General features: G+C 36.9%; 1 protein-coding gene across 9 annotated transcripts in view; it reads left to right on the plus strand.

The window, feature by feature from the left end:
* Positions 1-15000, plus strand: part of LOC136850694 (sericin-2-like) — a 385966-nt gene that overhangs the window by 174438 nt on the left and 196528 nt on the right. For 3 of the 9 annotated variants that reach the window (XM_067124514.1, XM_067124512.1, XM_067124508.1), the window contains one exon: positions 3897-3955. The exons of the other annotated variants lie outside the window; for them this stretch is intronic. The gene's annotated coding sequence lies outside the window, so the exon portion shown is untranslated. The remainder of the gene's footprint in view (positions 1-3896; positions 3956-15000) is intronic. 9 annotated transcript variants of the gene reach the window in all.

Raw genomic sequence — 15000 nt, forward strand, 5'->3', positions numbered from 1 at the left:
CAAACGAAAACTCTTTTTCATCCCGCCCAAAATCTCAGAACAACAGCTGTACGAAAGATTAATCTGGTTTATGAAGCAAGTGAACAAGACAACTGACGATAAAATTCTGATTTTGCTCAAGGCATCAGTTTTACTGGTACAAGGAAAATAGGAAGGAGCAATGCCCTCTTGCCACTTTAGATGGAGGTCAAAATCTGCAGTGTCAGAATAAAACGAACGGGAAAGCTTATGAGTTCCATTCCTCGAAAAATAAAGAAGAACAACTAGTACAGAGAACAACTAGTATTACAGTCACAAATGTTTCTGACGTCCTCACGTCTGATAAGGTGGAAGTGAAATAAGCATATAGACAGAAGACGGGTGAAGAACAAGCAATGGTTAATTGTTCGGGCAAGCAGGATTATATTGGGACGGTGTCCTTGGAACACCACACCGTAAAATGAATAAAGGGGAAAGGAAACACGGGAAATAGCAAGACAGTCAGATAAATGGATTGATGAGAGGGGGAAAACCATTTGCATTACAGCATAAAATTGAAGGATCGCCGTCGCAGATTACAGCAAGAATACTAAGAACATAAAAGCTACTGCATGTTTTGTGCTGAACAAATAAAAGCTAATGGATTCTTTTGGGACGGAAATGGACCTGAATTTCACGAATAAAACTTATCCTGGAGGGAGCCGAAAAGAGGGAAAGAGTAATGAATAAAAAATGAGTAATACTCAGTTCCATTTAATATCATTAAAAGATTTTACAATTTTGCTTCGATGAATCCGGCTACCCAGAAAGGTTCTGGATGTGGAAAGACAACGAGAAGGATACACAGAAGGGAATAACAAACAAAAGGAATGCTTTGAGAAATAGGAGTAGTTATTACTGGATTACAAGAGTGATACTGAGCCAAGGCAGCGACGGTGTACTGGAAAGAATGACTAATTTATTAGATTAGTTGCGTCATTGTCAGGTAATGGTATTGATCATATACCTGCAAGCTTCAAAGAAGCAAAAGCAGTCTGCCCACTTGAAATGGTGCATAAAAGTGGTTAATTAGGAAAGTGAAATGGTTATGCATAGCTTGATGAAGGAGGACAAGAACAGTTTTAGGGAATGAAGAAGTTCAGAAAATTTGCTATTTATTATAAGCAAGTGTTCGGGGAGCTATGAATTAATCTATGGATCATGAAATATAGGCTGTAGAGCCAAGGACTGGTGCGCTTTCAGCCAGAAAAAATTAGATGAATGAACGAAGAACTGAAAGCTAAAATGGGGACAACTACACAGTGATAACTGGGGAGGTCAGACAGCTAGATAATATAAAGCAATTGGAAATAGAGGTGAAGAAAATTGCTAAAAAGTGGTTGCAGCTGTGGGACAAAGGGACACTGCAAAGATCTTTAGAAACGCTTGCAGTACACTGCGAGAGGTGCACCGGCGGTACTAACAAACTAGAGCGGTTGGGATTTACGAAAAGGGACATGCCACATAGTTAGGCAGAGGTTATGTCCAAGTGACTAATACCATACCCTAGCTAATTTATCAGTGCTCAGTTACACGTGAAATAGAGTTGTATAGAATAAAATTCACAAACTATAAAGGACAGTCCAAGTATATTCTTTTAAATCTCACCTGTGCTTCTACTGACCTACGTAATGATTGATGTAATTGATAGTTAGTCGACCGGAGTGGTTCTATGCCACGAAGGAGGTTATGGAAATGTCAAATATTTCCTTATATATATATATATATATATATATATATATATATATATATATATATATATATATATATATATCTCAGGACAGGGTGACAAGGAGATAGTCGGTCAACTGTAGGTGGTATTTATTTATTTGCGACGTTTCGTAACACATTGTTACATCATCAAGGCTAAAAGAAAATTTACAAATTAAAATACATGGAATAAAACTAACGACTTCACAACATGCTATATAAATATACATTAAAACAAGACAGTTCATAAAAGCACCTGCTAGACAAAAGGTTGAAGACTGAATGACTAAAGAGAAAAGGAAAGCAGCAGTTGTATCTGGCCACCAGTTTTTCTTTGCTGCTTTCCTTTTCTCTTTTAGTCATTCAGTCTTCAACCTTTTAATCTAGCAGGTGCTTTTATGAACTGTCTTGTTTTAATGTATATTTATATAGCATGTTGAGACTCTCTTGAAGTCGTTAGTTTTATTCCATGTATTTTAATTTGTAAATTTTCTTTTTAGCCTTGATGATGTAACAATGTGTTACGAAACGCGTCGGCAAATAAATACCACCTACAGATGACCGACTATCTCCTTGTCACCCTGTCCTGAGATATGCTGTAATATGCTTGCGCCAACTACTTTTTTATATATATATATGCACACACACACACACAGCTATATATATATATATATATATATATATATATATATATATGTGTGTGTGTGTGTGTGTGTGTGTGTGTGTGTGTGTGTGTGTAGATGTTCAAAACAATATCTCAGGAAAATATGTACACACATTGAAACGAAGGAGATGAAAGCAATCTAATGACGAATAAACGGTTGTCCTTCGTTCTATCTTTTCAAGTCGAATCAAAGCAAATTACTGAAATCCTGCACGAACAATAACGCGCTAATTATCCCTGTAATTGTTTTATATAATTATTACCGAGAAGGAAAAAGAACAGAATACGATTATAGGGGTATAAGTAGCGATATATCACTTCACACTTTGGGAGAACAAATATTCGATACGTCTCCAATTAATAATCCAGTCTTTGGGGGAGATATTTTATTAAAAATTATATTCAAACTCCGGAGTTTCACAAATTCAAGTAATTTCCAGTAAAAAAGAAAGATGAGGGTACATACGAATGTGTATGTATGTTTGTGTATGCATGAATGTATGTATATGTGTGTATACATACATTTTATATATATATATATATATATATATATATATATATATATATATATATATATATATATATATATATATATATATCTACTTTATTGTAGTTATTATGGGTGAGATCCTAGCCCCAAGCCCAAGTATCTCAACCATCGCTGCAACCTACTACAGCTGATTAACTACCAATTTAACGACTGGACAGTGGATTATCAAAACATCATCATAGACAAAGTAAAGAGTGAATTTATTCGTTCACTTCACACCTCATACACTAATAAAGAAATTCTAATTTATGCTTCAACTTCTCAATACCTCTTTTGCATTACATTTGACCTAATTCTGATTGCAGAATGTCTCCGCCATTCGGTGTATTGTGCCTCAACGCAGCAATTCAATTTTTGGGGGAAAAAAGGTTTGGACGAAAACGGTTACTTAGCAATTTTGCACTGACTACAACTCATGCAGTATCCCAGTATAATCTTCTTCATATGGAACGCAAAACGTGTATATCATTTCAAGAATAATTGAATTGCGATGAAAAGTATGCTAAAATTATATATATATATATATATATATATATATATATATATATATATATATATATATATATATATATATATATATATATATATATATATACATACATTAAAGCCCCATCGACTGACGCACAAGATGCTGTATAGTTCAATAGGTTTAAATCTTATTTTTACTTGTCTGAGTCATTTTGCCTAAGTTTAAAGGGATGCCGTTATGATATTTAAGTTAAAACGTTGTAGCTGCACTTTAAATTAGTCTGCTGTGCCCAAAAAAAAATAACTCCAAGTCTCGGTAGCTGAATATTTCATACGTTAGGTAAACATGGCCGTTAAAACTATTGACGTACTTCACCTCATAAGCTGACTGCACGCAAAGGAAATATGTTAAAGAAATAAAAAAAATATTCGTTTAAAAAAATTCGTTTCCTCAAGGATTACAATTTTTCTTGTTGTTTTTTTCAGGTACGTGACGAAGGACGGGTAAAGCACAATATAGTGGCTGAAGATCAAACGTTAACCAGGTAATACAATGAATTCAACTTATTTCTTTTCTTTCACAATCAAAATTAAAGAAAGAAAAAACAGAAAAAATAACAATGGCAAAGCTAATAAAATTCATGGCACAAACCTATAAATCAAAACTTTTATGTTTATCTCATCACGTTGATGGCTCTTCCGATGGGCCCTCATTTATAAGACGATCCATTCTGCTGCGTTCGAACGCAAGCGCGCAGGCGCACATCCGCCCAAACAAGTCTTCCCCATTACCAAGTTAATGCCTCGTCGCTCCAAGTTGGGCTCGTCTTTCTGCGTTCTCAGAAGACGTCCTGGCTCGTATCCTCTCTCCTCCTGCTGAGGATTTTGTCGAGGTTCTGTCCTTCATAAAAAAAAGGGTCGAGGTTTCTGTCCTTCATAACAACGGTCGAGGTTCTGTCCTCCGTGACAACGGTTGATGGTCTGTCCTTCACAACACCGGTCGAGGGTCTTCCCTACATAATATCGGTCGAGGTTCTGTCCTTCGCAAGAACGGTCGAGGTGCTGTCCTTCGTAAGATCGGTTGAGGTTCTGTCCTTCATAACCACGGTCGAGGTTCTGTCCTTCATAACCACGGTCGAGGTCCTGTCCTTCACAAGAATGGTTGAACTTCAGTCCTTCATAAGAACGGTCTCGGGTCTGTCCTTCACAATAACGATTGGGGTTCCGTCCTTCATAACAACGGTCGGGGTTCTATCACCCATAACAACGGTCAAGGTTCTGTCCTTTATAATAACGGTCAAGGTCCTGTTCCTCATTACAAAGGTCGAGGATCTGTCCCTCACAACAAGAGATGAGGTTCTGTACCCCATAACAACGGTCAGGGTTCTGTCCTTCATGACAACACTCAAGGTTCTGTCCTTCGCAACAATGGTCAATGTTCTGTCCTTCATAACAACGGTCATTGTTCTGTCCTTTAAAACAACGGTAAAGGTCTCGTCCTTCATGACAACGGTCAAGTTTCTGTCTTTTATAACAACGGTCAAGGTCCTGTTCCACAACAGAACAGTCAAGGTTCTGTTCTTCACAACAAGAGTTCAGGTTCTGTACCCCCATAACAACGATCAAGGTTTTGTCCTTCATGACAACAGTCAAGGTTCTGTCTTTAACAGTATCCGTTTTACTGCTCCAGTCGTCAATTCATTACATTTCTTCATATCCGTGAATGTATTTCATACCTCTTTTGTATTTATTTTGTACAATTTCCGAGAGCCCATCCTCATTTTCCTCTACTCCTCCCTCGCCCATTATTCTTCGTTCTCGATAATAAAGAACAAGAAATATTCAATAAACGACAGGCAATAATGACCCACCAACTCTCCGTCTTTTTGTCATCCTATTTGTTTTCCTTCTCCTCGGCAGAAAATACGTCCAGTTCCTTTGGGTGTTTGTCCAATTTCGGATCGTATGACAAGCAATCATTTGTCCAGGGTCTCTCTCTCTCTCTCTCTCTCTCTCTCTCTCTCTCTCTCTCTCTCTCTCTCTCTCTCTCTCTTTCTCTCTCCTACACACACACAGAGTGACAAGTAAACTCTTTTGTTTTTACATATTTTTCCTCTGTTCCTCTGTCATTTTCTTGCTCTGCGTTGTTGAACAATAACAACAATTACAATAATTATCTTCTAAACATAAACAATCAGGCTTGAAACGTTGAAAACAAAGGCATTTTTATCACGAGACGAAAGACACTGAACAAATTTATGGCCTTAACTTCTCTATTTTGAACAAAAATATCAGCAAATTTATACTCGTTCTATAAAAAAAAAAAAAAAAAAAAAAAAAAAAAAAAAAAAAAAACAGAAGAGAAACCCCATTCTCCTTTTATCGTTATGAGCTACCTTTTTAAAAAGGCCCAAAATAGCTGCAATAAGTCAGACGATGTTTTGCTGGAATTCCAAACCCCGGCCCCCTCTCCAAAAATAAAACCCGGCTTTGGGATTTCTTCTTCTCTTTCAAAAGTTTTCATGTCTCTAAAACATACCGGATAAAGGGAACTTTTATTGTCTAAGAGAACTTTTGAGACGTATGTATTATACACACACACACACACACACACACACACACACACACACACACACGCACGCACGCACACACATACGCACATACACATACATACATATATATACATACATATATAAATATATATATATATACATATATATATATATATATATATATATATATATATATATATATATATATATATATATATATATATATATATATATATATATATATATATATATATATGAGAGAGAGAGAGACACTGTGTAATAATCTTAATTTTTACTTCCATTAAAATAAACACTTCAGTATCTCCGAGAGCACACGTACGCTGGTATGTAAAATCTAAATTAACATTATGCATAACTGCAACAGTCTGCCATGCTAGAGTAACTTATAACGACTAGCATATGATACTGAACAAAATTCTGGAAATCAGAAGTACATTATTATTTCTACCATTACCAACCTTGAAAAAAGAAAGAAAACCGTCACACCCTCAAAAAACACCAGGTCCTCAAAACAGGGGTGTAAGGTCTCCAGACTCACGCAAGGCCCTTCCGCCAGTTTGGGGATGTTCGTCTCTCGGAGGATATTGACTTCTGCCTCACCAGAAGCACAGATTTATCGTTCGTCGCGAAGGGCATCTGCTGATCTGGAAAGCATCCTGCTTCGACTGAACCCGTTGATGGGACACTTTTTCTTCTAACGTGTGTGCTGAGATTTTTATTTATTTTTTTAATTTTTTATTTTTTTCGACTTAATTGCTGATTTATTTTTAAATAACTTCCCTAAAATAAGTCCTGATTTTTTCTTACTTTTACCTTTATTACTCATTTATTATCAAATATCTTCCATAACTTGAGTTCTGACTTAGTGCTAAAACATCTTCCCAAACGTGATTACTGATTTGCTTATAAAAAACGTGTGCCGAGATTTACATTTTTGTTTTTCTAATTATTTTTTGCTTTATTAATGATTTGTTATTAGATATGTTCCCGAACATGGGTTCTGATTTATTGCAAGACGCATCTATAACGTGACTACTGGTTTACTTATAAAAAACTTATCTAAGAAACTTCTGATTTAATTTCCTGGTACTTTAAAATGACTCGTGAATTACTGCAATTCTAAAACATAGCTCCTTATCTTCATGCATACAAATTTATCAGTAATGCACCCCACCCCTTTTAAATAATTGTCGAATTCCTTGATCTTAAAGATTCTGTTTCGGGTTATTTTCTTGAAAAACTACTTCCTACTTTTCTATCATTATTAGCCCCTTTTCTATAATAATAATAATAATAATAATAATAATAATAATAATAATAATAATAATAATAATAATAATAATAATAATAATAATAATAAGAAGAAGAAGAAGAAGAAGAAGAAGAAGAAGAAGAAGAAGAAGAAAAATCAGAGATGAGGAAATGCTGGCTTACAGAAATACATCTTTACTGTAAAATTTAAAGGTAAAATGCTTCTGAAAATAAATCCCTCCTATTTTACTCAACAGTGTACTTGTTTACAATACTTCTTCCGGAAAATGTTATGTGTCGTAATGAGCTTTCAGTCAGCATCTTAACTGCTAGAGGGATCCTTTCGCTTCATTGTACGTACTTAGAGAATAATTCCTTCTTTTACTACGTCCTAATCACACTTTCCTCGGTATAATACCTGTTGATAACATCCTCAGCATTCTTCCCGATAATACTAACCTAATTGCTATTCTGCTTGGTGATGGCATCCTTACTAGTGATATTCTTCCTGTTAATGACAACTTTCCCTCATTACCGTATTGTGCCAGCTTGCCGGATTCTTTCTTGTATACCGTTCTTAGATCTGGCACTTGGCTGGTATCCCATCTTGAATACTCTACCTGGTGAAGGCATGCATGCAGAGATTATACTTTATGATAGCAATTTCCAGAAACATTTCACGTGCTAATTTTATCGTTTCTGGGAAATTCTGACGGATGATGGGAATACTAAATGAACATTATATCTCTCTAGATACCAGAAATACCGACACCTTCAACTAACATTTCTTTGATATCCCAGTTTACAGTCTCGTTGCCGTAGGCTTTTATCCCCCTCATGTCCTCTGTTCTAAATGCTCTTATATACTTATGATATTTGTTCTGGTTGTTACGCTCTTGTTACCAATAATACGCTTATAAAGACTATTTCCGCCTGCCCTAAAATGCAACCTTTCCTGAATACAGTATTTTTACCTCATAAGATCCTTTCCTAGAAATTCGACCGATTTCAATTGTTTGTTGTATAACTGCCCCGATATTCTACTGATGCCATCCTGTCCCCTTTAACTCTGCCGCTAATAATTTTCTTTCCTTGATAATTCTGCCTCGAACGAAATCCTTTCTAGATAATCTGCCCTTGATTACTTTTCCCCTAGATTTTTCTGCTGCTGTCATCATTTCCTGGACCCTTTACTAGTCAATGGAACCGTTTTCTTTATATTCTTCCCGTCGATGTCTTTATTTCAAGAATATTTTATATTTTCTTTTTGTGGTGTCTGTTCTGCAAGCATCTTTTATAGGGTATGCCATCAAATCTACGGCAAATGCAACAGTTAAAGCCGTTTATGGGTTCAAAGGACAACAAATGCTATTCGACGAGGGAACGATTCCTAGCAAAAAAAAAAAAAAAAAAAAAAAAAAACTCCCTTCCTCCCGTTAGACAGAAATGAAAAATGTACAAACCCGTCTTTTAATTACTTGCGCATCAGGTTACCGCTTACTCTTAAGGTCATACAAACAACGTCTTGCTCGGGAAGCTCATCCTGCTCGCACCCATTTATGAGTAAGTCATTTGTAGAATTATTATTGGAATAGCCTGCACTTGCGGCATTCCAAAATGACTATGTTGCTTAATGCCTCACTATATTACCCATTCTCTTGCCATTGAAACATCTTGGATACAGCCCTTGCCGGTGGCTATTACAGTGCAATATAGCCATGCTTGCATTCATGGGTTTATTCATAACCAAATTTCATGGCTCATGAGTACTTGGCGCAGGCATTCATGAGCCACATCATGTTTCTTTAATGACTTACTTTCAACTAATGTTATGCAGATAAGTTTCTTCCTGAAAGGTCTCGGTTAAAACGGGAACAGCTCTCTCGCTTGAAGCTGATGCTCAGATTAACAACAGACGAAAGTATTTCTTTCTGACTGAACACTAATGATTTGAAATGGTTCCCTGGACTGCATGCTGCTTTTTCCATTAGCTAACTGCTGTAATATTCATTGATGTGAGCTTGCTGATGTGGGATTATGGTAATTTTCTGATAGCCTAACATTTCCCGCCGACCTAATTGCTTGTAATCTGTTGTGACTCAACAAGCTTTTGAAATTCTAAGTTTTCTTTCATAAAATTTTTAACGCTGTCCTGAAATTTCCGATGTTCTGTTCCGGCTGTTACGTAAGTTGCACCAAGTATATATTTGCAACGTTGTCACGGTTCATGACGAATAATTAGGACGCTAATTTATAGTTGTTCGATAACACTTATTGCAGGCGTCGACTGCAAGTTGAATAATCACTAGAAAACAAATCTTCTGTGCATTCTGAATGTCGTGTTCTGTGTTCGATTGCCTACCATGCTTTTCAAATGCATAAAGTCTTTAACTTTCATCACAACCAATGTTTCTGGGCCTTAAGCAGATTCTACAGCACTGCAATTTTGGAGGCTTAAGTGTTCTTTCTCTTTCCGCAGTAAGGAGAGTTTCTACGCTCAGTTCATATGCAAATTCATTTGGTTCTTTTATCAATAAACATGAATGGGAAGGATATAAGTGTGCATTTATGGCACGATTCACCTTGAGGAATGAAACTAGATCCATATCATCGAGGTGGCCCAAAATTAACGGCATGGATTTCAACAACACTAAAAAGAGATTATGATGAAATCTCGAAAGCATAATTTGCATAAAATTATAAAAATAGCCAACTTATTTAGTACCTGTCACACCCAAAAACACACACAAACACACACACAAAATGTCAGCTCAAGAAGACGAAATGTTATGATATTTAGTCTGAAGACCACTAAAAAAATTATTTTGGTTAGGTTAATAATCCTGATAACCTACACGCTTTATTAAAAAAAAATATTGTGATAGTCGTTAGATTGAAAATACTTATACAATAGGAAAATATTTCGGTTACTGATCCCAGTAATCTGCACCTTTTATTTTTGAGAACGTGGATCCTCGAAAAGCAATCCAATTTTATTCTTCCTACCATGATCAGGATGAATTCTTAATGCGTATCACTTCATCTGAAATGCATAAGAATTAACTTACAGAGCGAACTCCCGTTCTTCTTCTGACAGTTTAATCTCGTAGTAACAAATGAAAGTGTGATTTAAAAATATCATTAAGAGAGAATCGGACCTAATCTCAGATTAAAATTTCTTTTCCAGTTGTACTTTTAAACATGAAAAAGAGCTCTTAACAGATCAAGCAGACCATTGCGGTGATTAGCAGCTCTCCTAGGGCTGTCCCGAAGGATTAGATTTTATTTTACGTGGCTAAGAACCAACTGGTTACTTAGCAACGGGACCTACAGCTTATTGTGGAATCCGAGTCACATTATAACGAGAAATGAATTTCTATCACCAGAAATAAATTCCTTTAATTCTTCATTGGCCGGTAGGAGAGTCGAACGCTGGGCCAAAAGCGTGCTAGCCGAGAGCTCTACCCATCCATCCAATGAAGAAATCCACAATGGTGTAAGTGTAAATATATATGTTAAAAATATACACAAAACAAGAGAGCTTTCGAGAACCTGCTCGATTCACCTTCTCATCTGATTGGGAAGGAGAATCGAGCAAGTTCTCAAAAGCTCTCGTTTCGTATATATTATAAATATATATTTACACTTACACCATTGTGGATTTCTTCGTCAATGCTTGATATGTTAACAGCTCTTTTTCATTTTTAAAAATACATCTGGAAAAGGAAATTTGATCGGAGATTAGGTACGAGTCTCTCTTAATGATATTTTAAATAATAATATTAATAACAGTAGTAATAGTAGTTTTCATACTAACAATTGTCTTTACAAAATTAAAACACTTACATACATCCCCACGTACGACAAATAAATAGCTAAAGACATTTCCTGAAACCACTGACCCCATTCTGGTCCGTTACAAGCATATAACGGCAGAGGCATTATGACAGGGAACAAAAGTCTGCTTTTGCCTTAAAGTACGGGGGGAGGTTATTTCTAAGGAAATATGGTAAATGCTATAACCTTACGTTTTACTTAATGGCTCTTAGGCTGAGTGGGTTATTTAGATGTTCGAGGACGAACTCTTTTCTCGCCCCCGAGGACGAGGGCAGCCTATACTCCCCCGGGGTCGTTTGTTCGGTTAATGGCCTCGTATTCAGAGAAAATGAGAGTGCGAGGCGCTGTTCTCTTCCTATCGCTCTCCAGGAGAAGGAGCCGAAGGTGTCCTTTAAAACAAAAGGATATTGCACTAAATGCGAATGTTCCTGGAAGTGAACTGTCTAACGATTCGGTGTTCATTGAAAGAGGCATCGACATCAACGCTCGCCCACATCTGCGTCTATCGGTTAGGGTGTGTCCGCACTACGGTAAAACACTTCATAAACATGTCGTAAACATGTCATACACACAAGTCGCCAACTTATCGCGCACACATCTCATACAGGCTGGATATAAGTCAACGACTTATTGGTGGTCCTAGCCAGTGTTTCATACAAATATCCAGCATCTGCCAAGGATTCGTCCTGCACTTAGGTCGATGGCTTGTTTCCAACCTGTTTGTGATATGGTTGCGTTAAGTTGCCGACATGTGTTTATGACATGTTTTACTGCAATGCGGACGTATCCTTAGTCTACCACACACACACACACACACACATTTTTGTATAAAAAGCCTTCTGAAACGCAAATGCTATTTTAAGCGCTGACCATTTATGAACTATCTATATTCTTGTTTCAGTTTTCAGATATTTTTAAATAAAAGTTTGCAATTCTTCGAAATACTGTCTCAGGGCTTTTTTTTTTTTTTTTAGATATATACTACTTATTGGCCCTGGAGTAGAGTTTCATCAGCCTTCATCGCGTTGTCAGTCCGAAAGGTCAATTAGGAAGGCCTAATTTAAAGGAAATATTAGCTTCACTGACAGAAGGTCCTTTGCTTGACAGGGATACCGGGGCACCTCCATAATTGGCACACGACGCGTATCGATAATTGTGCCAATAACAATGATATTTTTATCGCTGGGAAAATAACACCAGAAATAAAATAATTGGAAAGATTTATAGCAATATATTCAACAGCTATTGTTAGGAAGAAAAATAACATCATCAATAAAATAACTACAAAGATTTATGGCAATATATTCAACAGCTATTGTTAGCAAGAAAAACAACATCAACAATAAAATAATAACTACCAAGATTTATGGCAATATATTCAACAGCTCTTGTTAGCAAGAAGGTGACGACAGCAGCAATGACAGGGAAAGTGATTAAGGAGAAAACTTTACCAGTGAACATGAGGCTGACATTGACTGATAAAAAAAATAAACACATATCACCAGAAATATAATAAGTAAATTTATTTATAAAAGTAAAGTAAACAGACCTGGAAACTCTGGGGATCGAATGAATATTATTACTTAAACTTAGCCACACCTCCTGTTGGAAAAAAAAGAAAAACAATGCAAAAAAAAAAACCTGAAAATACCGAGATATTACAAAAGGTCCTTCATGAAAACATAACTCAGGGCCGTTTCTCTTAATTTTCCTCTCAAACGATGAAAATAATCACTCTTGTATTTGAACAGTAGACATAACAACACCAAAATGTCCTATGCTTCCACACCAAATCCATTTCCATAAAGTAAAGAACAAGAATCTCTAATACCCTGCAAACCTAACCTGAGCTTACGCGCTCGTATCGCTTGACCGAGAAGATTTCGAGAGGGATATCTCCAAGGCCAAGAGAAAGAGAGGATCTACTCACTCCTCCCCAAATCCCCCATGCAGTTAGAGCTTTGTTTACCTCTTTATTGCGCCAGCAGGTGAATTGCCGTAATGAACAGGTGCCTCTAAGATACGTCATCGCCTACGTAGTTACCCCAGGTGAGAGGCGACGCTCCACCCAGCTAAGTAGACCTTGTCTCTCTTGGCCTTGGATATCTCTGTATCCCAAAATGAATGAAGTGTCATTCGTTGCTATTCAGGCATTAAGAGTCTAAGTTTCCTTGCATTCCTCCTGGCTTTAGCCCTTAATGGGTCACCTCACGGTTTGCTAACGCATTTGCATGCTCCTTGAGTTTGGAAGCTACAGTTAATTCCGTTATGCTTCCGCTCGACTTCGGGGATGGTGACTGTTAGCAAAAAGGGACAGTCATTAGGTTGATCAATTAGAATGCAAAATGAAATTTAAATATTCTCTGACCTCTCCAGCGGGCATTGTGAAAGCAGGATAAATACGTATACATAATTCATATAAGGAAATTTATGCATGAAAGATCTTGTGGTCTCTCTCCCATTCTGCATTTACGGACACTCACACAGATAAATGAATAATATATATATATATATATATATATATATATATATATATATATATATATATATATATACATATATACATATATATATATATATATATATATATATATATATATATATATATATATATATACATATGTATTTGCATAACAGTTTTACCTCAATCCCAGAGTTTGGGAAAGGATTCCCCTGAATACCCTACTCTGAAACAAGAGGCACCGAGCACCGGCTTCCCTCCTGCTCTCTCTCTCTCTCTCTCTCTCTCTCTCTCTCTCTCTCTCTCTCTCTTTATTTCCATGCTTTCCCTGGAAGGAACGGGTGCTTGTCAAGGGATATGGGACGCTAGGAGACTTCCTGTTGATGTGGGAAGGAGGAGGAGTCGCCTAAGTGCTCTGGAAGAGGTGAGGGGAGGGGAGCAGGGGAGAGAGGGGGAGGGTTAAGATAGGGAGTGCATCACCAGGCTACGGAAAAATTTCAACCCCAACCTCTCACTGCGTTGGAGGATTTAAAATATTTGATGGTTTTTGCATCCTTCCCAAAAAGAATGGATTCCGGCAGCACTCCTGGTAGGACCCGGCAGGACTCCTCCATCCTGCTGGCTGGTGGTGGTGGTGGAGAGAGAGAGAGAGAGAGAGAGAGAGAGAGAGAGAGAGAGAGAGAGAGAGAGAGAGGAATGGTATTTGGGAGGGGGACCCTTCAATTCGCTTTGTATTCCGGGGTTCTGTGTTTTCAACTTCCTCCTCCGTTGCTGCAAAAGTTATTTTTCACTTGGCCAAAGGTGGAAACTTTCCCTTTTTTCCGTTTTCTTCTTTTTTAAATCGGTCGGGGGTTTCTCCCAAGAAATTTGAAAGTTTTCGGGATCTATCGGCTCATAGTTTGATAAGTTATAAAAGGGCTCAAATGCAAAGAGACAAAATTTAATGCGTGCCTTTACACTTTCTATGTGTTGATTCTATACACAGAGGAACATACACATGAATATATATGCAGGATACGAACAGAACACTCTTACCATATGTGCATATATATATATATATATATATATATATATATATATATATATATATATATATATATATATATATATATATATATATATTAGCAACAGAAAAATAAATTCACAGTTTGAAAAGAAGTGTTCGACGAACATTGTACCTAGAGAACTGCTTTCTACAGACTGAGTGTGGGAAGCGATCATCTGGCGAGTATCACAAATCCTTCTGATAGGAGGAAAAATGTTACCTTAAGCTTAACGAAGCAGTGACTCACATGGGACCAATTAATGAAGACAGAGAATCCACCACATGACAGATGGAAAAGGTAGAGAGAGAGAGAGAGGAGGCAAATGTGTGTTACTGATTAAATCAATTGTTTGATTCAGTGCTTCTGAAGAGGGAGAACACATATAAAGCTCCTGAAATATGGAAACGTTATTTCATACAGAA

The sequence above is a fragment of the Macrobrachium rosenbergii genome, chromosome 22 (genome assembly GCF_040412425.1).
Source record: "Macrobrachium rosenbergii isolate ZJJX-2024 chromosome 22, ASM4041242v1, whole genome shotgun sequence".
Classification (NCBI taxonomy): Eukaryota; Metazoa; Arthropoda; class Malacostraca; order Decapoda; family Palaemonidae; genus Macrobrachium; species Macrobrachium rosenbergii.